We start from the raw sequence: 27,902 nt of genomic DNA on the forward strand, positions 1-27,902 counted from the left end.
AGAGCCCAAACAATTACCTGATTTAGAACCATCTGTATAAATAGGAATGGAAGGATGGTTTGAAAGATGTTCAGCAACTATCATACATGCTGGGCCTTCTTTGTTAGAAGTGACCATGACTGCTTTTCTTTTACGTTTGGTTGCTTGTATGTTTTGTTTTTGAATTTCGCGCAAAGCTTCTCGAGGGCTACCTGAGTTAGCCGTCCTTAATTTACCAGTGTGAGACTAAAGGGAAAGCAACTAATCATCACCACCCACCTCCAACTATTGGGATACTCTTTTACCAACAAATAGTGGGCTTGACGTTATATTATAACGCCCAACGGCTGAAAGGGCGAGCATGTTTGGTGCGACGATGATTCGAATCCGCGACCCTCAGCTTACGAGTCAAACGCCTTAACCCACCTGGCCATGCCGCACCCTTTTGTATGTTAAATGTTATTGTCGGTCAATGCTTCTTTGATAGCTTTCATGTCCATGCTTCTGATAACAAAATTTTTGGCTTGGGCGTAGTTTCCGGGTAAGAGTATTTTTATGTGTTTTCACTGATTGTTGTGTCAGATCAATTAAAATGTTTTTAGGATATTTCATATTTCTTATTGTAAAATATACTTTTCCATAGAAGCAGTATTCAAGATTATTATTAAAATTAATGCATTAAATGTACCAAATTTAGACAGTATAAATTTTTACCACATCTTTTCTGTAAAATGGCCTGCTTTGAACAAGAATAGATGCAACTGTTTGGTTATTTCTGCCAACTTTCTCGAGTCGACTTCTTCACCTCCTTACTTTCAATTCATTTCCTCTATCTTTCAGTAATATTTTGGAGAATAAATGCTTTGAAAGTACTTGCAGAGATATTGCTCATTTTTAGCAAATTTTAACGCATTTTCTTCGTTTTCAACAGAAAAAAGGTAGAGTAGCGAAGTCTGTATAAAATGACATGCAATTTTTATTAGGTAGGGTATTTCAAGTTTCAAAAAGAAAACACATTATTGTTTGTTTTTGAATTTCGCACAAAGCTACTCGAAGGCTATCTGTGCTAGCCGTGCCTAATTTAGCAGTGTAAGACTAGAGGGAAGGCAGCTAGTCATCACCACCCACCGCCAACTCTTGGGCTACTCTTTTACCAACGAATAGTGGGATTGACCGTTACATTATAACGCCCCCACGGCTAAAAGGGCGAGCATGTTTGGCGCGACCATCGGATTACGAGTCGCACACCTTAACGCGCTTGGCCATGCCGGGCCCTTTTTTAAAATATTTTAATATAATCAGTAATTTTATTCTCAGTCGAGTGTGTGTGTTTTTCTTACAGCAAAGCCACATCGGACTACCTGCTCAGCCCACCGAGGGGAATCGAACCCCTGAATTTTAGCGTTGTAAATCCGGAGACATACCGCTATACTAGCGGGGGGCTATGAAAACACCTTATGGAAAAAAACTTCACTTTTACTTCTACATTTTCACCAGACCTGTTGGACTTTCAGTAAGGAAAAAATAGGGAATATAATTTATCTACAACAATTAGTCTAATTTCAAGTCTACTTAATTTGATACGTATCTTTCTTCTTTTTTGTATTTTAGGCTGGATTTTGAGATATGACAATTAAAGTTACATTAACATTTGGATTATGCATTTACCGGATTTTTCAACAAATACATTATATGTGTGTGGTATGCAGGCATATTATGTTTTCTATCCTCTTACTTAAATTTTAAAAATTATCTTCATATTGTATATGTAACCTTAATATAGAATAAAGGTCAAGAGAGCTATTAAGTTCTTCTCACCCTAGGTAACCACTTGACTAGGTTATTCAACTAAGGTGTTACATGCATTTTCTCGTGGGATATATATTTGAAATGCTTATATTCTATGTGATCCAGAGCAAGAGAAATGGCGTACAGTTCAGCAGTGAACACAGAAGCTGTAGAAGGGATTCTGCACGCAACCACCGAACCATGGAAGAGCCCAAACAATCTAGTAACTCTCAATTACCTATCATCAGCATAAGTTTTCAAAAAATCCTGTCTCATATTAGCATGAGTTCTGTTTTTAATTACTTTCAGTTTTCTGAATACTCTTTCCCAATTACTTGAATAAAATATAGGGTTATAAAATATTAATTACAAGGTGGTACAAGTAGTCGTATACATGTTAGTTTCGTATAATAGTGAAAAAACAAAATACATTTCTGCTTCTGATTACACTTTACTTACAGATTGCATAAAATATAGGCCTGGCATGGCCTAGCGCGTTAAGGCGTGTGCTTCGTAATCTGAGGGTCGCGGGTTCGCGCCAAACATGCTCGCCCTCCCAGCCGTGGGGTCGTTATAATGTGACGGTCAATCCCACTTTTCGGTAGTAAAAGAGTAGCCCAAGAGTTGGCGGTGGGTGGTGATGACTAGCTGCCTTCCCTCTAGTCTTACACTGCTAAATTTGGGACGGCTTGCACAGATAGCCCTCGAGTAGCTTTGTGCGAAATTCAAATTCACAATTCAAATTGTGCATAAAATATAATTACCTTTAATTTCCTCTTGACTAAAACAAACTATATCACCTTTGACTCTTTCACCACTGACTTCCACTTTTACGCGTGGCTGTTTTAATTGATTTGGTATTTATTTCGTGCGAGGTTTTGGATTCTATATGCAAACTTTTTAAAGTGTTTGACAAATAATATTAGATTGCCGTATTATATTCTAGTTGCTTTGATTTCAAAAATAATTATAGGGTTCAGAAATTAGTAATTTCATATTTTCAGAAAGATTTTTAGTTAAAGTCATGATAATATGATCCCGTAGTATACTTTAACTGGGTTTTGACGTCACTCATTTAGAGTTACTTTTTCTTCTATTATATTATTCTGTCTGACCCTATGGATCGGAAATACCTATTCAGTTAGAATGCTACCATCCAATACAGAATTTTTAAGTTCTGCGTTAACTTTTGTAGCAAATGCTTGTGTTTCACCAAACTCGGTTTCAAACTTTAGTTGAGTAATAAGTCCTTTTTTGCCATGTATTAAACTGATAGCAAGTCAAAGTTCTTTGTCAGTGTATGCTTTAGAACTGGCCCTACTGGGTCAACATTGCTACATTTCCTAATATGATGAAAAGAATTCAATACATTAGATTCTAAGCAGTTATTTTATTTAAAAAAAATAGTGTTTTTTCACAAGGCTACTGCCAAGTTTTACCTTATTTTTAAAACAACGCATTTTTATGAAGGCAAGACTTTGTTTATTCTTTTCTCACCAAATAATAACTTGTTTAGTATGACTAAGCAACAATAAAAAAATAACATAGTGAATCTGCTCAGCAAACAGAATAAATTTTGAGATTGAAGATTATCGCACGCATAAATTTATAAAGCTGCTTTAGTACCACTTATGCACAGTGTATTTCACGACTCTGTTAGGTGGTGTTTCTACTCTTAACAAGTCAATTTGTCATATTAGAAGCTTCACCAAAAGACTTACCGATAATAATGTTTTCTTGATATCATCCTGTTCAAGACAGACTTTGGAAAGATGTTGTAATTCCTGGTCAGACATCCTTTACAAAAAGAAGAGCAAACAATATTTCTTTAACAGTAGCATTGAAGGCATAACTCACTTTGATGGAAAATATATCAATAACTGAAATATTTCGGGTACTGCTCATTTGAATATTGAAATGTTGTTTCCCTGTATTTTCTAAAAAAAAGTTTCCCAGTTGGTTTAAGAGTTTCTGCAAAAACTTTATTCACGGTAGATAGAAGATTCCGTGTACTACAAATACCACAAGCTGTAATTTCATTTCTTCCAGACAATTGTATTTTACGTTTTTCCATTCGGTTATGCCAACCACTTTTTTCAAGATGTCTCTTCAACACAGCACCATATAAAGGTAACTTAAAAAAAAAAGTATCATGATTTATTGTACCATTATGTGCATAGCAAATAGTTTAATACGAACTACTTGCTCTGAAGACAGTTTCGTGGCACACGAAAAATTTTACTATTTGAAAAACAACCTTTAAATTAGGTACATTTGCACCAATTTGATTATTTTGGCTAAAAATCACTCAGCGGTTCAATTGTGTTGTTATTCAAAGCTTGCATACAACCATTTATAAAAGCATAGTTGATCAAATAATTTTCGTATTTTGAAATAGTTTCATAAATGTGTTTGAAAATTTTATTATCCTTCATGAAGTTAACATATTGTGCAGAGAGAATATGGACACACAGAAATAAAAAGCCTCCACTTCTCTCTACTCCACAAGAGTGTATGATAGAATCAATTTTCTTACCTTCTTAATCTTTTCTTTTCATTTCTATAATCAAAAACTAAACTCAGTACCATTCTGCTTAAGCTGAATAAGACGTTCCTTCACAAAAGCTAGTTTTACGCCATGACTGGCATGCCATCAATACAAAACAAAATAACTTTAAACTGCAAGAATAAAAATTACAACACAATTGCCTGTAGCATGTGAAAGCAAAACATCTACAGCTTGTCCTATCTTGTACTACCAGTAGTTTTCGATTCAATGGAATTGGTATTAGCATGATCAAGAATAGAATAAAAGACAACCAAAGTATTTACAGATTATGATTCGTGTTCTAGGAAGGTTCAGTACAACCTTTTTGTGAATCAAGTGGCATTACATTACTATGCACATCTGTTATGTTGCAGGAAAACAATCCTTTTCAATTTAGCAACTTGACGTTGGGTCTAAAATAGCAGACACAATCTGAAGATTCAACTCGAAGTTCCTTTTTGATACGTTTTCTCGTGCGTATACGAACTCTATTTTGTTAAAAAACAAAACAACAAGAACTACTTCATTTTAAAATCATGAATTGAAGAATAAGAACTAAATGATTAATTTACAGTACTATGTGACGTGTGTCAAAACGAACACTTATAATTTTAAGAGGGGAAATCACTGTCTGATATATAGGTATGCTCCAAGTTCTGAAAATGGGGACCATTAAGTAAGTTGTTTGTTTAATCACTTCACTAGGCTTGTGCTTTAGTATAAGTTTTTCGTTTCAGTTTTTTTTTTAGTATAGAATGTACATAAGTTATTCTTCAATAATACGAGAAGTGAAAAACATTTCATTGACAGCAAATCCTGTACTAAACGTGAGTCGTGCATTGTAATCTCCTAATTTACTTGTGTATTTAAAAGGTATGAAGAATGCTCGTTTAAACTTCTCACAAATATTAACTTTCTCTTTTAAACTTCGTGTTTTCTGCGAGTCAGTGCAAATATTTTCCGTATATACTTTGAAACTAACGAAAATATTTGAATAAAACCAATATACATTACTTACTCAGATTTTTGAATTCGGTATGAATACACGTATTCATGAAAAAACAAATCTAATTTTTATAGCAACATATTAGACGTACAATATTCAAACTGTTAAAACACCAAAATACATAAATAAGAAGAGATTTTCCAAAAAGATTCCTTTAAAGCACACTAAGGAAAAAATGGAAATATACAACTATCAATCATGATTATTGTGCCAACACACAAATTGGACAGGTTTTAAAAACAACTTTCTACACTTGATTCACGTTTTTCCACGAATTATTTAAATAGATTTAAAACAAAAATAATACATTTGTATACCTTATGTTGAATGCCCCAGCAAAGATAAGATGCACCTCGAAATATTTATTGCTTTAATTATTTTTCAAATGTAGGCTTTAGGTACCACACTTTTATTTAATTATATTAATTAAAAATCAGGAGCTCACCCTTACACTCACTTGAAAAAATGAAAACTGAAAGTTATAATTCAAATGGCTTACTTAAGTATCTCCAGTGTAGTATTTAAGCCATCCATGTTAAAAGCATTATAATTTGTTTGTTTGGAGTTAAGCACAAAGCTACACACCAAAAGTATTAGAACCCAGTTTCTAGTGGTAGGAGTCCACAGACATACTACTGTGCCACTGGGTGCTGTTAAAAGCAGATTATAATTACAAATTTTGTGGTTTTTAAATACGAATTTATATTTTAATAAATAAATTAAGGAACAATTAATTTTGGCACATTGTAAGCAAATATTTAAAATTCACTTAATTCTGTCAAAATGCATACCCCAAAACTTGTGCATGATTAATTTTGTGAATATAAATAGTAAAGATGAATTCTTTATATGAAATAATACAAGCAAATAAACTACAATTGTAAATCTTCATAAAATTAGTAAACACCAAGAAACTTCTAAATGTGCTTCAGAGTTAACAAACTTCTTTTTGTAAAGATATATCACTTAAGTATTACTTTGAGATTAGATTAAGTTTCTAAAATTTAATCTAATTATCTATTTTTTCATAAAACTAGTATAAATATGTGCTTTATCCACTATTTAAGTATAAATCAATGATTTAAACCATATTTCTTCATCTAAAAGTGCAAGTTAAAAAATTATAATACACTCAGTATTAATTTGTCCAAGTTTTACTAGAAATATGTACTTTAGTGATACCTTTTGTTCCCAAGAATGATCCCATAATGATATATCAGTACTGCACCAATGAAATAGATTTATCAACCATGTATTACTCAACATCATATTACTCTGACAAACATTTGTATTGAAGAGATTAATGATTAATTTCTTTATAATCTACTACTGATTATTTAGTATCTAGCAGGATAGCTATTAGTTAATATTATACTAATAGAAATGACAAGAGATATTTACAACCAACTGCAGCACAGAGATGCACAAAAAATATCCAATAATTTTGTTACTTAATAAAATGTATAAAAATTACAATTAAAAGTTGGTTTAATACTGACAATAAATCTTCAAAAAAAAGAAAAAGGAAAGCATTTGAAGTTCAATTCAGCAAGTGCTTTTCCACAAGTATGAGATATGGTAAATTAAAATGTTGTGACAATAATTTAAAATAAACAATTTGAACTCCAAACACTGACATTGTAGTTCAATATTTACATGAAAATTATTTTGTTATACTGTAAGTAGTATTGAACATGTGTTGCTAAAATATCCACCTGGTGATTTGTATACTAGTTTGACAACAAAAGTTACTATTATATATTTAGAATCCCCTTCTTATAAAATTAGAGGTAATTATTTTTTACATACCTTGAAAACAAAAGCAAGTTACGCTACAATAATTTTAAATGAGGTAAATTTTTTTTATTTATAGCAACCTTGTTCCAAATATATTTTTACAATGCCTCTAACAACTTCTAATGAATTTTAAATTGCTACTACGTAACACTGAACACCATGTTTAAAAAAGGACAAAATATACCTGAAAAGAAGAAAATTAAATTAACATGTGTAGTCATTCAGAGCAAACATTATGCTATAAATAATTAATTAATTGTGATTTTAAGGAATTCTTTGGGCATTTGGGTAACCTTAATTTTAAGTTAAAATAATAAAAAAGAAGAAAAACAGACAATTTTCAACCACCTTATAAACAAAAATATTTAGGTTAAAATTTTTATACACATTAAAGAAATCAAATACAGTTCCATTTTATAAGTTAAACACTAAAATTTTAAGTGTGCCATTGCAAGCTTTGATGTCAGAGACGATGGAGTATTACATTACAGCATGAAACTAATGTCACAATAAATAAAAGTTAGTTTAAGTTTCTGATTGACCCACAACACTGGACTAAAAAGTTATTTTCTAACTTCACATTGAAATATAGTATGAAAATCTGACAGAATTGTATTAAAATTACAATTTTAAATTGATAAATGAATATTTGAATGTTTTCTCTGTGTGTGTGTGTGTGTGCACACATAAATATACATATATATATAACTTTAATAGGCATCACCTTAAGAAAGATTTAAACCTCAAATACTGTGTCAAATTAAAGTTTTCATAGATATTATTACCAATGTATCTACTCTTTTGTTTCATTTTTAAACTTCAGGATCCACCTGGTTTAATAGTATGTACCAACACACAATACTAGAAACCAGATGAAAAATGAATGAATCTTCAAATATGGATAGAAAAGCACTGAGAAATCCACATCATCCTATTTAGGAGAAGAAAGGTGGCTATAATCTTTAGAGCAATCTGGTGAGAAAATTTAGACTTTGCACACTTTGCCTTTTAAACTTGGTATAAAGAAAAATTGGAATTCAGTAGTTTCATGTAACTTTTAAATATGTTCAATTTTCTTACAGACTCTTGACAGAATGGTCAAATAGGAAAAAGGAACATATCCCATACTTTCATAATTTGAAGTAAAATCTGATATTTCTACATGACTCTTATATCCAAAATATAAACTCCATGAATAATAACAATCTTACTTATATCAACTCATTTAGATAACTCCATAAGTTCCAAAAACAGTAAGTCATGAACAAGTTTGTAGCATAGTTATATTCTTTAATGCACATTCAAACATTCTTTGATAAAGAGAACAGACAGGTTTGTAAAGTTAAAACTAAATCAATTGAAAAATAAGCTCCATTAATTGACAGTCTCTGTCCTTAACGTGAACAGGCTTGTAAGTACCAACATTTCTCCAAAATGCAGTACCCTCATGTATTCTTTTGTTTTGTGGTATGTTAAAATCGATGTAAGCAGAAGATAAAAACAATCTTAATTATCAATCTATTTGAAAAGCCTTAATTACATTTTTATAATGACAGAATAAAGTATTTGAAAAACACAGTAAGCTGAATTTTAAATAAGCTCCATGAGTTTCATGTTTTATTATGGATGTAAGTAGGATAAGATCTGTTTATTTGTTTAAAAAACTGCAGTCCTCACACTGACATATTGTTTTTTGACAAAATATTTTTATATCACACATTATATACTTACATATGAAAACCATTTGCTTTGAAATTAATAAGCCTTATAAATTTTTCTTTAATGACAATACAGATGCTTATTTATACATGAAAACTGGAACTGGTATTTTTTACAGATGGATGTATGTAAGTTCATCCAAAATAATTATCTTAATGACATAAGAAACACAAATTACAAAAATAGGAGATAATTGTGCAAGATAAAGTGTATGATCTTTAAAAATACTTGAAATTATTCTTTAGTTTTGGACATTAAACAACTAAATGCATTAAAAACCTAAAATGGTCATAAAATCCAGATAGTGTTCAATAAAGTTTACACTGCGCATGCAAAGCAATATAATGTTGGTTATTATTAATGTCACAGCAAAACTGTGGTAAGGCACTGTTATTTAAAAATATTATTAAAATATTTTAGGAAGAAGGCAATACTGGACATGAGAGGTATAACGGTCCCAAGATGCACCATAACGAGCTTTACAGCCAGCTTCAGACTTCATTATCTGGCTTATCAAAAATATTATGACAAAAAGAACTGGCAGGTAAGGGAAAAAATGATGAAAACCTACAAAACAATAAATATTTCGTTATAAATTACTTTAGTAAAATAAACATATGATACTTGCACATCAACAATGTAATTACATATGTAGAAAAATAATAATGTTCTACAAAGAATATGACTTACAATACTACACATTTCACAAAACACACAGTGAATATGTCACTAAATTTATTTTTTCTTAGATAGTGAACTTATGAAAAAATGTTTATTTTTCATGTTTAATTAGGCATTCAGGAACTGAAGTTTGTAATAGTTATATTGATCTAACAAGTTATTCTTCTTTATTAATTTCTCTTCTGGAAAATGTTTAAATCAAGAGTTACATAACTATACTTTCAAATGTTTTGAATGAAATAAATGCTTCTCCAATCTCAGATATATTTCAACCCTTTCCCAACAGGCTCGGTGTAATATACACAAGTTCACCTACATATTTGCACACATTAAGTATATACATTACACTTTTGATAAATCATACGTATTTTCACAAAATTTGGTACACTTTTAGTAAAGGTTATAAGTATTTTGTACAAATAAAAATCAGAGTTTTTAATGAAATATTTTAGTTTGTGAAAATAGAGCCTGTTTCATTACTAGTCTGAGTGCAAAGTGATTTCATGTTATGATTAAGAAACTATTCTCCAGCCAAAAATCTCAAATATTATTTATGCAATCTCTAGAAATCTCCTAAAATTATTTCAAATGTTTGTCTTCAGTAAAACTTTACATATTATGCTACTTTTTATACTCTAACTATGTGGGGGTCTGTCTCTTGATAAACCTTGTAACCATCATAAAAACGTTAGGAAATAAATATAAATTATGCTTTTTTTGTGCTAAGATGACTACATATTATGATACTAAAATACAAATGTTTACTCTAAGTAGCGTAAGTCTCACAATGCTATATATGAACATAAATATTTATTATTATTATATTAATCTTCCAGTCATGTCGATCTAACATAACATAACTTGCATTGACATGGTACAGATACACTTGTATCCAGTAATACATAACTGACCTTTAGTCTTCCCTGTCTTGGCTGTGTTTTAGTGGACTAGTATTTTGTAATATACAGTCATCATTTCAATTACTAAACATTACATTTATGTATATAAATTATTACTACTTAGAAATAAATGATTAAACCTATTTTTCTTAAATATAGAACAATAAATCACTAAATAAATAAAGCAAACAATTATCTCTTCTCATCATGACCTTTGTACTCGGTTTTGCTGGACCTAGGTTGCTAAGCCTTTTAAAATTTCACATGTGAAGGATATCAAACAACTTTGTTTAGGTTTTATACGGCCTGGCATGGCCAAGCGTGTAAAGCGTGCGACTCGTAATCAGAGGGTCGCGGGTTCACGCCCGCATCGCGCTAAACATGCTCGCCCTCCCAGCCGTGGGGGCGTATAATGTGATGGTCAATCCCACTATTCGTTGGTAAAAGAGTAGCCCAAAAGTTGGCGGTGGGTGGTGATGACTAGCTGCCTTCCCTCTAGTCTTACACTGCTAAATTAGGGACGGCTAGCACAGATAGCCCTTGAGTAGCTTTGTGCAAAATTCAAAAACAAAAACAAAACAAAGGTTTTATACATGCAGTTGAATATATATATATAAACATAAATAACTACACTGATACCATAGAATTCCACTATGTTTTATTAAGCTTAGTAATTAAGATTTATTTAGGTTTAAAAAAATTTGAAACTTCAAGCAGACTAAAAACAGAACCTACTTTCTTTAAAACTTGGGTTGAAAGAATGTGGTAGCTTTTTGGAAAATTAAAAGGGCTCAGAAAACCACTCTGGGAACATTCTAAGCTGTTGATTGGTTATTCACATGTCATATACTGTGGTAAGAGTATATAAGGGACCATTTCAAAAAATGGAAAGAATTGAATGGGGCCACTACATTTGATTAAGCACACAAGCCATATTTCATCAAAATAAAAAGATATGAGGTTCCTATTTTATATTCTAGCTTGTGAATATTAGTAATTTGAGTTCTTAATTTGTATAAAATTATTGACTCACTATTTTGACATCACAAACATCTAATTTTAAGCAGTGCTACATTCAACATGCCATGTGACTCACTAAAATCTATATTTAAGTGAGTTCTTTGAATATTTACTTTTAAATTAAGAAATTAACTCATATATAATATTAATGTTTGAATTATAATCTACAATTTGTTTTCAAGCTTATTAACATAAATTCATAAAATAGTAGATCAATAAAATTTTCCGTTGCACCAAAACTTGCTTGCCCTTTCAGCTGTGGGGGCATTAATAATGTGACAGTCAATCCAACTCTTCGTTGGTAAAAGAGTAGCCCAAGAGTTGGCAGTGGGTGGTGATGACTAGCTGCCTTCCCTCTAGTCTTACACTGGAAAATTAGGAACGGCTAGCAGATATAGCCCTCGTGCAACTTTGCTCGAATTTTAAAAACAAAACTAAACAATAAAATTTTGAACACAAGATAACAAATGCAATGGCATGGCTTTTGAACCCTGACCTGTTGTGAAAGGGTTAATGTTGGCTATAATGAACTAAATTTCACACATGAAATTTTATCCCATAAGTATGTAAGAATTTGATTTTTAATTTTATAAAATATAAATTATATAGTAGCTTTAAACTGTACATCAAAGGAATGTTGGAGTACATCATGGAATTAAGAAAAAAATTTAAATATTTTATACTTAATTTTTAAGTATAAGCAAGTACTTTACATTTTGCACTGAAAGTTTATTGACCATGTGTGGTAAGTTCCTTTGATGACAACTATTAAGTAAGATGTGGATATTTTTATGACAGTTTTGTGGTTGTGGATTTCACAAGAATATATGCAGCATAATGTTATCTATACAGTTTGTGTCAAGTCTGAAAAAACTTGAAGGAACAAATCCACTTACAAGTCAAAGGAAATTCCATTTTTTTTTGTAAAAGAAGTGATAATATTTCCTGATACTTTATATAAACAAAAATCATGGAGCAGTATGATTTACTGTTTTACATTTTTGTAAAAAATTTGAACCAAATCCATATATTTGTTGTTAAAAGGTGGTTTCATTCTTGAAATACTGCTAGATCACAAATAATATGAAAATTTTTTATAAATCTTACCGCACGGTAAAGTCCATGAAATGAAGATTATAATATCTCCCAGATAATTTGGATGACGAACAAAGCCCCACCAACCAGATGCTAAAAGTTGTTTTCCTTTCGTGGTTGGAATTGATTCTAGATCTGCTTACAACATATAACTCAGTTATCTTATTAGTTTTATTATCAAACTGCAAATATACTGAGTCAAATCATATTGAAATTTGAATGATAAAACCTCAATAAATATAGCCTTAAGACCATAAAACAATATTTTCTAACATTCAATAAAATCCTCCCAAAAATGGTTGTAAAAATTTTAATCAATCAATATGACTACTTTTGATAATTTTAGGGCTAAATAATGCTAATTTGGCAAAAAATCTTAACACAAAGTTTTTAAACTATTACAAAATTTCTTGTAAACATTTACAAAAGCTTAAATGTCTTTAAACCTGTAAGCAATGATTGAAATATTAATACTTTCTCATATGGTTTCAAAAGATTTTATGCATGCTTGTACTTCACTCTGATAATATACTGAGAATGAGCATTTTAAAATAATAAAAATAAAAAAAAGATCATACACCATTGGATTCCACAGTCACAAATTAGTAGATTTACACTGCAACTTCAATTATGTAGTTATTACTTGACAAAAAAATTAAAAATTGTACCTGTAACTCAAATTTTTGCTCAATGTAACCTTCTCACTGGAAAAATGTTAAAAATAACAGTAACTGATATCACTTTACCTACAAACCTGATACTGCATGAAATGCCAAGGCAAAATTAAAGGTAATTCCAATAAAGTCCATTAATTTCAAACTCATATACATGGATTCATATTATATGCATAAATGAAATGCAACTGTCAGTAACCAAATGTTAATAATGAAGTATGAGCTTACCTATGTTCTCAGGAAAGTATAGGTTTTGTAATCACAATGGTTGTAACCTTTGAATATCGCGAGAGACATATACATATCAGTAATAACCTCTACTCATTCTATGCCATATTATGATGTAATTGATACATCATTCATATCACTTTTATCATAGACTACTGCCATACCCAACAATATGATGTATACCAAACTGTTGTCAGGACAGCCTGAAGACTGCTTACAATAATCATTCATCACTTTTTGACTTGCTGTCTGTTCAAGTTGGTAGATGTATCTATGTATCAGTTTATGTATTATAAAATAACCATCACAAATTTTGTTATACAACTCTGTTTCTACAAATTCAATGACTAAAGTTAATTTTGGTTTTTGAGAGGTTGTAAAGTTTGTTTGCATGTTTTCAAATAATAAATGTTACTGCATCCAATGAAATTGGACAAACAAAAGTGAAACATGAAAAGAGCTTTCATTTGATGTATCACTCATCCTTATTGGTCTGCTTTTGGTTTTTAGCATTCACTCACTGAAAAATGGTGTTGGGAAGATTTAAGTAATCATTATGATTTTTTAAAGCTTATTACCATTAGTAGAATGGTTGCTTTGAAATACATCATGCAACTTCAGCATGTATTAGTACTCTTAATGTTTTCATTTATTATTTTGGTGTACAATAATATTATTTTGTTTATGTGAGATACATACATTCACAACTGAGATTTTGCATTTATGCACTTAAATGGCCAAGAACTGTAATTTTGTAGGACTTCATACTGATATCTTCTGCAAATTATCTGTTTTTATAATGTTGTCAAATAAGTTCAGACTTTACCTTCCAAGTAGGAAACTGTCATTTTGTGGATACACATATACTTAACTTTGTCAAATACTTTTCCCTTTTTAAATTGTAAATCATTTAATATCATAAAAATAATCAACTAGTATTTCCAATTATTTCATCTATTCAGTAATAAAAATTATGCTTAAATCAGTTAGTCACAAAATCAACCAATTAATTGAAAGGTATAATTTTACCATACTTAAAATGTATTTCCAATATGTATTTACCTTTCTTCTTACAGTGTTGCCCTCTATATACAAATCTTTTCTTTACATATACCTCAAGCTTTGTACTGCCTCCTTGTTGCAATTAATGTATTCCAACCATTTCTTCTGCAACCCATCCTGCATTATTCATCAACCAATAGTAGTATAGCATCTTCACAAGATGCACCTGACTCCTTCTATACACCTTTACTGAACCTTCACTTCGAAGTTTGGCATGTGTGAGCACAAGAGAAGTGGGGAGGACAAGTGAGAAGTGCAATAAATACGTTTTTAGAATAAAAAAATTATAACTTCCGATACAGCTTTTTACCTTTTCTCATAAGATAAACTAGAATCCCACAATGAAGAGCAGGAGGGCCAGTTAAAGGAGAGTACCTCAATGGTCAACCACCCCAGTGCCCAAGAACTGGAAAGTAGTAAGAACTGCTATACTCTACTTGAAGAAGAAGGGTGAGAATGTGTTGGAGAGTCTGGAGGAATGTCATCTCCAGAAACAGTGCAATATGTGAATACAAAACCCCATTTTGAAAAACTGCCCATCTCGAATTATCCACTAAAGGCATGTCAGAAATGGGCATCTATCCCCTTCTGCTTTACCCAAGCAATCAGTTGATGGTACAGTCTAGAATGGGCATGCTTATGAAACAATTATTGCAAAGTAGAGAACCTTTCAATAACCTTGTGGAATATACCATCTCTACGATGAGTCTGCAGAGCCATGGACGATAGAGTCGGAGTCTACATGGCTTACAGTGCATATTAGAGATCTGAAGCTCAATAATACTTATTCAGGCACCACTTGTTACAAAGCAGGATTCATGTGATAGAAAATAAGAAAGCAAAGCCTCTAAAAAAAAAAAGAGAAAAATGAGTAAAACTTACTAGTTATAGTCACATCAAAGTCTGGATCATGGGCATAGGTAGAAATGAAACCCCAAAGTGCAATGTGATGAAGATAGTGAGAGATGAACATAATGAGCATGGCCCACATGCAAATGTGGAGAATCTACTCCAACAGACAACAAATATGAGAAGCAAAGGAAACTGCTATAAGACATAGCAGACAGTAGGAAACATGGAATAAGGTATGAGACAAAGAAAGTAAGGAGGAATAGGCCAAATAGACCAGAAAAAGGACCAAATTTATAAGGGAGAGGGGAAAGATCACAAAGGAAAGCAGATTGGCAAGGAGTACAAATATGGTTGTGCAGACCCTGAAGAATAGTTGCACATGCAATATCACACTTCAGATATCTGACTAGACACAGTGTCTGTCAGGGCCTGGATGATGGTAAAGACGGGAGACAGAAGGTAGGAAATAGGAGAAAAGGAGGAACAACCCTCCTAAGCTGTCTCAAACTTAAGGAGAAGATACGTATGAAGATAATGAGTACATGAAATGCGAACAGTAAACAAATCCTCTGAATCTGGTAGGAACTCATGAGCAGTGAGATTGTAGGAAGTAAAAATCCTGTGGTAACTGGAAAAAAAGGAAGGTATAGGAGAAGGCCACCCTAAAACCAGAAAGCAATATAACTTAAGATTGACACTTAAAGAACCAGATGAGAAATTCTGCCATCTGAGCCATAGAAGGCTAGTTGTCAGAAAATCCCATGCTAGCTGACCAACAGTGGAAGACCTTTCACCTGTGCTAGTACACTTTCATGGAAGGGGTTAACAGGGAGGTAACTCTATATGTGAAGCCAGCCAGATCTTCTTGCCCAAGACTACACAAAAACCATGCATGAAGATATAGGAAAAGGAGATTGGGCTGTAGAGCTGGAGAATAACACAGATGCAAAAAGGAGGGAATCAGAGGAGTAAACACTGAAGCCTTGGAAGCCAAAGTTGTGATGACAAGTGGTGTTGAAATCAGGAGGAGCTGACAAGGTATGGATGGTATAAATGAAGCAGTTGGATAGAAGAGTACACATAAAAGTATATGCAATACCAATCCTGGCTGAAGGCTTCAAAAGCAAGAATTTGTGGTTGAGGTGTTAGTAACCAAATGAGAGAGGCAACTGTGTATTGAAGTCCATGGCAAATGCATTCAGTTGGGTAGAACTCCCCCAGTGCAAAGATCTCTGAAAAAGAGTGAAACAAATGACAATCTGTGACTGGACAGAAAGCACATGACATATTACATGCAAATGAGACTTCTATGATGTGCATGGGCCCAGTATAGAAGATCCAATGTCTGAAAACAGAGATATCTGGGCTGGTTGCCTCCTTTGAAATTAATCAGAGCTACTACCATAGAGCTGTGTGAAAGATGCACCACCAGACAATGATGGGCAAAACAAAGGAAGTAATGTAATACCCAACAAATTGCAAAAAGGCAACGAAAATCAAGAAGCAAGACATTCCTATCTTATGGCAAAAAAGGATCAGTATGTGACTGAGTTGAGAAAGCATGATGAATTAAAAGTCCATGGAACATAAGATGTAAAGAAGAAGGTAGTGTGTGACCAGTGTTGGTGTAAAAGAAGACTCATATATGTAAAGTTTGGGTAGGTCAAACAAAGTAAGGACCTCTTTAATGTAAACAACCAGTTTTTTGGAGCAGCTATAGAAAGGAGGTGGTGAGTAAGAGTGGCTGACTCCTGTTCAGAATTAAATAAAAGGAGCCATACATCCATGTAATAACAGAATCACAATCCCAAACTTGAAAATGATGAGCAAAAGCTTGTATAATACAACAAAACACTTATTGAGCCAAGGAAAATCTGAAGGGAGTGACTGAAATAAGTTAACCATCCCAAGATGGACAAATTGAAGTGCTAACAGGAAGTGGAGGTAGGAAATGGAAACAACCATTATTGGCACCTACCACCAGTGAAAACGTCCATCAAGGGGAGGACGATGAAGGAAGAAATCAGTGACCAGATGTCAATTCACAGTTGTCACAGACAGAACAAAAAAATGAGAACTGCCCCAGAAAGATGGTGACCCTGTTTAATTACTCAATGCAAAGTAAATCCTGACAGGTGCAAGCATGTCATAGAATCTTAAGGAGAAAGGAAAATGGGTAATGAGACAGGAAGGGGAAGAAAAACGGATAATGAAACCTTCTGAAAGAACCTTTAGCATTCATTGATCATTGATGAAGTGAGGTAAAAACACCAACAGCTGAGCTTCCACTGGATCCAAACCCTCAGTGTAGTCGCTGGTAGTCCATTGAGGAGATAAAAGAAAAGGAGTTCTAGCAGGGACGAACAGGCTACAAAAGTTGAAAGGACAGACTGATGTCAGGCTGACATCAGGGACTGGATCAAATACATGAAAGCTTAGAAAAGGAGAAAACCTAAAGTCCTGAAGTATATGGTGAGTAAAATGACCCAAGTCACAAATGAGTCTCAGAAGGTCCAAACAACCATGTATGTAAGTCCAGAATTGAGGATGAAGTATAGACTGAAGTGGAGGAAAGAAAGTGAAGATTTGTTTCTTAATTTAGAACAAAGCTACATAGTTGTATATCTGCACTCTACTCACTTAGGGTATGAAAACTGATTAACAGTATTACAAGTTTTTATATCAACACACATTGAGAATAATCAATTAGAAAATTCCAGTAATCACCAAGTTTATAAACAGTTACTTTTCTTCAGATTTTTGTTAACTTGTTTTTGTTTATACACTGAGTGCCAGCACCCATACTTGCTCACAGTCTTTGCTCACAGACATTGACTTTTCACTCTTTTCATCCCATGCATAGCACACGTGCACACTTCAAATTTGCACACACGCCTTAAGCGAAGAATATGTACTCAAACACGCTGCTATTTACACGTAAGGTAAAATTACGACGCACATCCACAATAATGTTATTCATACAATATATGAAAACAAATGATTGAAGGATGCATAAATCTTTGGAAGACAGCTCAAGACAATGAGAACAAAATATGTAAAGAAATTGAAAGTGTAGGACTGAGTGCATCAGAAATTGAGGAATCAAAGTGGGAAAAGGTATTATGAAATAAATCTTCCTATGTACAACCTCACACGTGAATACGTCCAATAGCCGCTCTGTGCCTCCTTTGTTTTTCTGGGTTCATGATGTTACACAATTTATGGGTACGTACAAAAGTGTTTTTATGATATTTCTAATTTTGTAAGGACAGTAACTAATCAACGATGTTCATGCACTGAAAACACTTTGGGTGTTTTTCACCGCATTTTGATTCACCTACAAAGCTAACGTACGAAATCCTGTTGCCTTTTCACGCCATTACAAGAGAAGTGACCAGACGTTACGACTCTTCACGAATGTCTCGTTCTTCAAGCGTCGTATAAATATACCTTATAGTACATGTACCGCCTCTAAAATTTCGAATTCAAGGAGTCTCTAATCATTATATGACAAGCAAAAGAACGTTTAATAAGTTTAATTCATCTGACTTAATGTTTTCACAACTGGTAAAATAAACGAAAATAGGCAAAGACACGATGTTGGACACGTTCCACCGTTAGGTTGTACAAAGAAACTTTAATTACACCATGCTTATTCCTTCCTTTTAAAAACACGTTTTTATGTAACCATTCGTACACTTTCATATCTTTTTAAACATCTTTTCCACTTTTGATAAATGTAGCTGACTATGCGTAAATTCAAGCCGAACAATGATATTAAAAGGTATTCACAAAATCTAATAAATTATACAATTTTGCAATATTCATTCGAACAGAAAGTCCAGTGCTGTAAGTCAAATGAAACTCAGATATGTAGTACGGCCAAATCAACCTTCTGCACGCGCAGTTTGTTGGTAACTCGAGCCATAGATAAGCTTTATTTCACTTCTCTTTTTGAACGTACGTTAAAACAATCTGTCACACATTTCCTGTGAATGTACGATGCCCGAGTGTTTGTGAACGCAATAAATTTCCAGGCAACTGATTTATGGCATCTCCATATTTTTAGAGTTTCTTGCGCTTTCTTTCTGTATGAAAGAAAAGAACTGAAACTGTGTTTGACAGAGAAACGTATTTAACCTTTACATTTTTTAAATTCCTTTTCAAATTAACTACACTTTTACTTTCTCTTTTAATCAATGAATGAGCTTCACTTTGTGTTAATATTAGTCTCAGGTGCAAAGTTGTATTAGGAAAACGAACAAATTTGAAGATAATGTTTGAAAAAGGCTTACTCAAATATTAATGTGAACTATCGGTCTTACGTTTTCACTACAACTCGACGTAGGAGTAAGCGCGAACATTTTAAGTTATTCCCCATTCTGACAAGGACAGCTGATTTTTAAGTAACAAACTATTAAGAGAAAAGACTTGCCGTTTCATCAGTATTGGTTAGTCTAAGAAAACAACACTTGAAGTTTCTAGCTGAAGTTTTTAAAACAATCGTAAGAGTGGACGGTTTTTCTTTGCAAACTTTTCAAGAGATATTTAATAAATTTCATGAAAATATCCTAATTGAAGAGTGTTTAAATTCTCGTCATATCAACTTAAGCTACTGGCATAAATAACGATTCTTGATGTCGGAGTGATGACAAGAAAAATGTAAATTTCATGACGGTATTAGAAAGCAAGTAGTAAGCACTGTATGAGAAAGAAATATCTACCATCATACATTTTAACGAATCTTGTTAGTATTGTAAAGTCAGGTGTGTTTGGTATAATATCGTTGCGAATTTAAAGCTAACGTGTGTTGCTAGCGAATATCACTCTCTTATTTTTTATTGTGATTTGTTGGTGATAACTGACAAAAAAAGTCGAGATATATAATCGAAAACACCTTATGTGTGAAATAAGTACCGATCAAGAAACACCCAAAAGCGATTTAATGTGGGACGTATAGTTATGAACTCAAAATTTCGGCAAAACTGTAACCAACATTTAAATCACCGATAAGAAAATTTCGTCACATATTCAGTCCTTCGGTAGAGAGGCCGCGTGTTTAGTGTTTACAAACGGAGCCTGATAAATGTATTTCCGTATTTTGGTGTTGTTAACTAATATCTATTTTGTTTGAAAGACTCTATTAAATAATATTATTTCAGGTTCAACATATGTGTGTGGTTGGTCACTGTTATATTACAAATTGTTGACTATCATAGGAAAGTGTATATAGAAATATAATTATGTGATAATTACTTAAAAACAGTGAGCCCTTATAAACGAATTAAATTTATCTTGATTTCTATTTGGACAATGAGTGAACCCGTTGGATTCAGCTGATTCTAAATCGTCATTTGTAAACGCGTCTCTCTCTAAGTGTATATAAAGTGTTAAAAGGAGAGGCTTTAGCTCTCTCAGTGCTCCTACGAGGAAGTGATTTGCTGTGGTGAAACGTCTACGACATCAGTATTGGAAGACCCGTAACGAGTTATGTTTGTTCGTGAGTTTTTCTCTTCAAATCGAGAATGTTTCTCTTTCTAAATGCACTTTAATTAAAGAACGATCTGGAATTCTTAACGACGAGGTACACGAAATAAAATGAATATTGAATAGAAGCTTTAATGCGTAGGGGTAGTAACATACTCTTAATGTTTTTAATAAAAGTCTCCGAGTAAAACGTTCCTAGTGATTATTTGAAAATTTCCTCTGTGAGAAAGTATGAGAACATGAGCTTCGTTTGCTGCACGTAGTTAAGGATGAATAGAAACTTTGTTTGTTATTATTCACTTACTTATTATCTCTTTCACAAATACAAAAACATCACATTTTAGGAAAGTGTAAAATACTTGACATGAGAAGGAAGGTGAATAATAATTAAGAGTTATTAAAAAAGAATGAAGGCGGACGAGGTAACCGAGAGGTTAAGGCGATGGACTGCTAATCCCTTGGGCAATGCCCGCGTGGGTTCGAATCCCATCGACGTTGGAAGACAATTTTAAGGGGAGTTCTTTGACGATTTACCGTTAATTTTCCAACAGAAATACACGTTAAACAAGATGCAACGAAAAAGTGCGAAAGAGAATAACACTGTCAAATTCAACATTACGTTTTTGACCATATTTCTTTGGTTGTGTTATTACTCAAATACCAAAATATGTCTAGTTATCGTGTTGTTTTAATAACGATTAACGTACAATTGAGTTACACATATTTCTGTATTAGTTGGTCCTTTGGTTTGAAACGATATCTTTAGTTCTCTACTAAAAAGTGTAGGAATGGGGCGGATATACAAAACTTGCAACACAAACTCTTATACACATTAAAGAACCAAATATCAAATCTTCAAACGGATATGAGATACACCAGAAGGTGGTAAAGACACACGAACCAAACAACAAGTCAGAAAGCCAATTGAAAACATCAAGCGAGCATATACTAAAAATGCACGAAAAAAAAATTCTCCATCTCATTGACTGTCTCACTTTGATAAGAGCTTCTAGCGATGAAACTCACTAAAGTCGTAACTGCACCAAATAGAGGAATTACATGATAATGCTACCGTAAAAACGTTTATGAAATTATTTATCAACCACTGGTAGTTAACAAACCACAACGAAAAATACATTATCCATTGACTTTTCCACTCTTTTCATCCCATGCATAGAACACGTGCACACTTCAAATTTGCACACACGCCATAAGCGAAGAATATGTACTCAAACACGCCGCTATTTACACGTAACGTAAAATTACGACGCACATTCACAATAATGTTATTCATACAGTATATGAAAACAAATGATTGAAGGATGCATAAATCTTTGGAAGACAGCTCAAGACAATGAGAACAAAATATGTAAAGAAATTGAAAGTGTAGGACTGAGTGCATCAGAAATTGAGGAATCAAAGTGGGAAAAGGCATTATGTAATAAATCTTCCTATGTACAACCTCACATGTGAATACGTCCAATATCTTTTGCATAACCTCTAAAACATCCTAAATAGTTCTCAAACATTGTTTTTCATTAATACTGTATATTTTATATCATTTTCTTCACCCTAACTATACAGATTTGATCAATTTGACCAACCCTGTAACTACCATGAAAAAAAAACATAAATTACCTTTTAATCTTTCTAAAATGATTACTGTTTGTAACAGGAAACTACAGTTCTTCATCTCAAATAAATTAAAAGCTTGTCACAGCTACTTTCATCTATATTTAATTTTATTATAATTTTTACTTTTGAATTATATATAACTAATAATCCCACCACACAATCCCATAGCTTGGTAAACATGAAGCTTATGTTACCTTATTGAATGATTTAATGTACAAATTACTCATGAGTATACCTCATGAAGATTTTTGTTTTCATAATATTAACTGATATAAACTTGTCTAAACTAAAGTTTCTAATTTTTTCATTTGATTTACTTTTGTAACACAAAAATGAAAAATATTTATGAAAAGCAATGAATATAATACTTTTAACAATTAATATAATACCTTTTATAATGAATACAATATCTTTTACCTCATTTCTTTTGTTTTTGGTTGCTAGTGAAAGTTAATACCTACTTTTTTATATTGATGGTAACTAAATTATTATTTTGTTTATTTACATAATGCACCTAAGATTGAATAATAGCATACAATGCAAACAGTGTCCTGTAACTATTTTAATTTAACTGGTTTTTCTAACTAATACAAGAGAGGCTTAAATCAGTTCCTTTAACTGCTCAACCTGAATATGATGAGATACTTTCAAATTGAAGACAGTTCACAGAATTCTGTACTGATACAAATGTAGCATTATACATCATTGCAGGGATTAAAACGTGGCTTCTCTGTTGGTTATAACTGATATAGTATAAAAAATGAGAGAACTGTTGGAAGTTTGTGAGGATATAACAAGTGAGCATGGGAAGAGGGTTAGATTTTCTAGCTTGGTTCCATTAGCAATTAAGATTAAAACTATAAAAAATTGGACTTTTCCTGAGTAATATTTACATCACAATGATTAATTTAGATTGAATTCTGTACTTCAGAGAAGGGTTGTAAATAAATGAGAGAAAAGGAAAGACCTAGAAAAAAAAAATTGTAATTCTCATACTAGGGGATATTAAGAGTGGTTTTAAATGTTTTCTTTTAAAAGTAAAATCTTAAGACTTGATGTTTAACTATGTTTTGATGCCAAGTTTATTCATATACATTGATACTAAAGTTTAATTAAATTTTAAATGTAACTGTTGGAGGTTGTGAAATTTAGTTTTGATCTGTTTGTACATCAGTTATGAGTATATGAACCTGTATCACATAGCTACTGACATTTATTTCCATCATATGTGAAGGATGACATCCAGAAACCATTCAATATACCATGTTAGAGCAGCTTGGAAATTCTGGTAATATGCTGTGGACTATATTAACTATTCTTTAGATGACTGGGGAACAATAGCAGCAGTGTGCTACCTCAAGTAGGGAGCTTTTCTCCAGTACTTTTTAATCTCTCTGAATCCTTTGAAGGTGCAGTGGACTGATTACCCAGAAATCTGACCTTGTACTTCATACCTATGTGTAGTACAACTGTGTGTGTGGAAAGCTGGACTTATGCCTGTGACTGTTGATCTTGAAGTACAGTTTGGGTAATATGTGGTTCAGAATGTTACATTTGTTATTGTTTACATCTTTGTAATAGACATTTTGGACCTTGAACGACCTCAATGATATTTTATGAAGGTTGGCTCACAACACCTTATTTTATATCACTATTAGAAACAATTATTTTCCTCTATTTCTGTATTATTTACCTGTGAATGTTCTTCAAAATCTCTATGTTTTTGACAATAAACATTTAATATAAAGATTGGGCTGGTACTGTTATGCTTTGTGTAATAAAGTAATTGCTGTGTACTTGAAACAGAACTGTATAAAAAGGTTTTTAGCTTTTTAATTGGTGTTTGATTTATACAGTATTGGAAGTCATTATTAAATTAATGAATAACGTGTGTATAAAATGCGATTATTATTGATTGTTTCCTCCTTTTTCATGAAAATAACCAACACCTCAGGACAGTTATGCTTCCTAATACATTGCCAGCTTTCAGTATTTAAATGGTAACTTGTGTACTACATGAATAAATAGCATTACATAGAATCTCTTGTCTCATCCATTCCAGCTGATGAGTTCTGATATTAAACAAAATGCTTATTATGTTGTAAGTTGAGGAAGACAGAAGTTAAATCTGAACTGCTGTTCATTGCATCTATCTGATTTCAAACCACAATGTATAAAGTAAGTAGAATATGAAAACAAAACATTGAAGTTAACTTGGTTTTGTATATAAACAATAGTTTTTTCAGTGATACAGAGGAAAACATTTTTTATTGACAATGTTCCCTGTAATTTTTTCAATTCATCTGCAGAATGATTTCTTTTAATGTACACCAGCATCAGAGTAATGTGTGGATGTGCACTATCAGCTGGTTATTTAAGTTTTAAGCCTATCAACTGCCAGGGTTATTCAGATTTTTCACTATTACTGAGGATGTGCATGGATGGAATTACTAATTGTGCATCATTTGACTGGTTGTTGTTTGTTCATGCATTATAGAAGGAATTCTGATTATAATCAACATAAAATAGCTATAACAGTGGGCTATGTATCATCCAGTAGTGTTGGAAATCGATACAAAATTGATGACACTCATATTACTTACAGATGAAGGTGAATTCTAACCTATTATCATTTCATGCAGGGATTATTCTTCCTCCAGTAAGACAAATATCCCAAACTTTCACCAAATGTTATATAGGGTAATATGTGAAAATAAAAGATGTTGATGAATTGTAAGTTAGCTTTGTTAAATTTGTGATATGACTGTTATTAAAATATGTCAGTTTTCATAGAAACTGAGATCAAACACTAAACAAAAATTAGGCTAAACTGTTGAGAGTAATATATGACATTTTGAACAGTATTCATTGTCATATATTAATAAACTTATAGTGGCATAAAAACAAAGTGCAATGCTCTATTTAATGTAAATTCAAAATGCTAAAATATTGACTTATTTGCTTTCACCAAGTATTTTTTTTAGAATGATACTTACGATAAATTTCATTCAGTTGTAATAACTCATTGTATGGAAATCACCTGTATTCTTACACAATGCATGAATATTTTGTCTAAAATGTTTCTTTAAAGCTATGCTAAATAACCTGTTTATTTTATCTTCATGATAATTTTTTATATGCTGTAGTTATATATTCTCAATTTCCTCTTTGCTGTTTTAAGTAGGCATCATGGTAATTTAATACTAAAAATAAAGTAACATTTAATACCATCTACAAAACAATAAAAAAATTCTTTAATTACCAAATAACATTGATAAATTCTATTTAATTTCATATCATGCATTTGTTTTTTAGTTTAACTTAACCTTTTTCTCCTGGAGGTACAAAGGTGGCTTTTCACTACATACTTCTGTCTTATCTTTTTCTTCACACTGTTTGGTAATGTGTTAGGTACCATCTTCTAACTAAATTAATGTTACATTATACATTTTTTGGTTCAAGGGAATTCTTGTAATTGTTGGAACAAAACTTCCAAGTTCATGCTACTGGACAAGAAAACAAATTTAATTGCTTGATTTTTGTACATTGTACCTGTGAAGCAATAAGATGTATAATCACTAGACTTTGCAAGGTGATTTCCTGTCCTTAAGATTTTGTTTTTTAGTTGTTACTTTTGAAACTTGAAGCAATACACTTTGTATCAAAATAGTATTGCCTTTATGATGCCTGTTTGATTTACAGATTCTATTCACTTGAAATTGATATAAAATTTCATTATCTGTGTTGTCTCTTACAAAATTAGTTTGACTAATGTAATCAAGGTTTCCCAAACAATTTACAAAAATTAGTTCGGAAAAAAAAACCTCTCTGTACCATTTAAAATTGTAAAAAAATAATGTTTGTAAATTTTTGAAATATAATTGTGTAAAATTAAACAGTGTGCTGTAGTTGAACTAACTAAAATAATATCTTTGTTTTATTTTATAAACATGAAGTACTTCCAAAAACTGTTGAATTGTAAATAGTGATATGAAAACATATTTGGTCATATTAAGTCAATGATTGACAACGTTACCCAAGAAGACCTTAGATAGTTTAATTGTGGAAGTTATTATGGTGTTTATGTATACTTTATATATTATTTTAAGAAATTTATTAAATATAAGTATGGCTATGTGGGAATCAAACAAGCTCTCTCTGAAGGTCTAAACTAATAGAGCCCAGTAATTAACTGATTACATTCATGTGTAGGTATTTGCATGCTTTTGAGTTTCTTTATAACATGCAAGTTATTTACATGTAAAATGTGTATGCTGACCTTACATTCTTATGTTGCAAAAACAGATTTGAAACAATACATCCACATTAACATTTTGGTTTTGTTTAAGTTGCAGTGATCTATGGTGTTATATAAAAATGTATCTCATACAGTGTATATGTTGGTTATAAGATGTTTTTTTTCTCTACAAGTGGGTTTCTTGTCATCACTGTTCATAAGATGACCTGTTATGTAAATGTGTATCTTATACAGTGTACAAGTTGGTTATAAGATGACCAGCTGAGAACTTGAGCTTTATCAACTCGCTCATCATCCTTTCTATGTCTATGTAGAATAGTGTATGCTGGGTGCTATGAAGCTAAAGTCCATCAACCACCTTTCCTCACTTAAAAAAAAAAAAATGTAAATGCTAGATGTATTCATGAAAAATGTACTTTTGTTATCAAACTTTCATGATTAAGTTAAAAGAATATAACTCAAACATGATATAGATTTTGCAAAGTGTAAAGTGTTAAAACTTATACTGACCAACCATGTGGAGAAAATTAATAAACAGTTTGATGGATGCAATTTTGAATTATCTTGATGATATTATAACACCTCATTTGAAACCAATAACAATCATTTTTGTATATGTGACATTTTTTTTTCAATTAAAATATATATAAAATTTAAAGTTATAAACATTTAAAAACTTTACAGGAAAGGTTTACAAGAATGTAAGAAAATACAAAAACCAGGAATTAAAATTACAATACAGGTAAGCATTTCTGAAAAAAACATTGCAATGAAATATTTTCAAAATTTCAAAGCTGCAAATTGACACAAATATCACATACAGAAATAAGATATTTTAACTGTATAAGCTGCTTGATCAGTAGAGTGTTCATCCAGTTCTTTTTAGTAGGGTTTGGTTTGTTTTGAATTTTGTGCAAAACTACATGAGGATTATCTACACTTTAGCCATTAGCCATTTAACAATGTAAGACAAGGCAGCTAGTCATCACCACCCACTGCCAATTCTTGGGTTACTCTTTCACTAAGAAAGAGTAGGATTGACCATCACATTATAATGCCCCCATGGTTGAAAGGGTGAGCATGTTTGGCCTGATATGGAATCAAACCCACAACCCTCAAATTACAAGCTGAGTGCCTTAACCACCTGGCCATGCCAGGCCTTTTAGTAGGGGCA

At 32.1% G+C, this 27,902-nt stretch overlaps 1 long non-coding RNA gene across 12 annotated transcripts; it reads left to right on the forward strand.

Annotated features, from left to right (window-relative positions):
* The first annotated feature begins 4,673 nt into the window (after positions 1-4,673).
* LOC143255397 (uncharacterized) lies at positions 4,674-27,278 on the forward strand. Of its 12 annotated transcripts, none has more exons than XR_013030630.1 (4): positions 4,736-4,991; positions 7,942-8,093; positions 9,258-9,381; positions 23,705-27,278. It is a non-coding gene; the product is annotated as an uncharacterized LOC143255397 (long non-coding RNA). The 12 variants fall into 12 exon arrangements; XR_013030626.1 differs by having other exon boundaries at positions 23,794-27,278; XR_013030619.1 differs by lacking the exon at positions 23,705-27,278 and adding an exon at positions 13,586-13,847 and having other exon boundaries at positions 4,738-4,991; positions 7,942-8,067.
* Positions 27,279-27,902: the final 624 nt, after the last annotated feature.

This window comes from Tachypleus tridentatus, chromosome 1 (genome assembly GCF_004210375.1).
Source record: "Tachypleus tridentatus isolate NWPU-2018 chromosome 1, ASM421037v1, whole genome shotgun sequence".
Taxonomy (NCBI): Eukaryota; Metazoa; Arthropoda; class Merostomata; order Xiphosura; family Limulidae; genus Tachypleus; species Tachypleus tridentatus.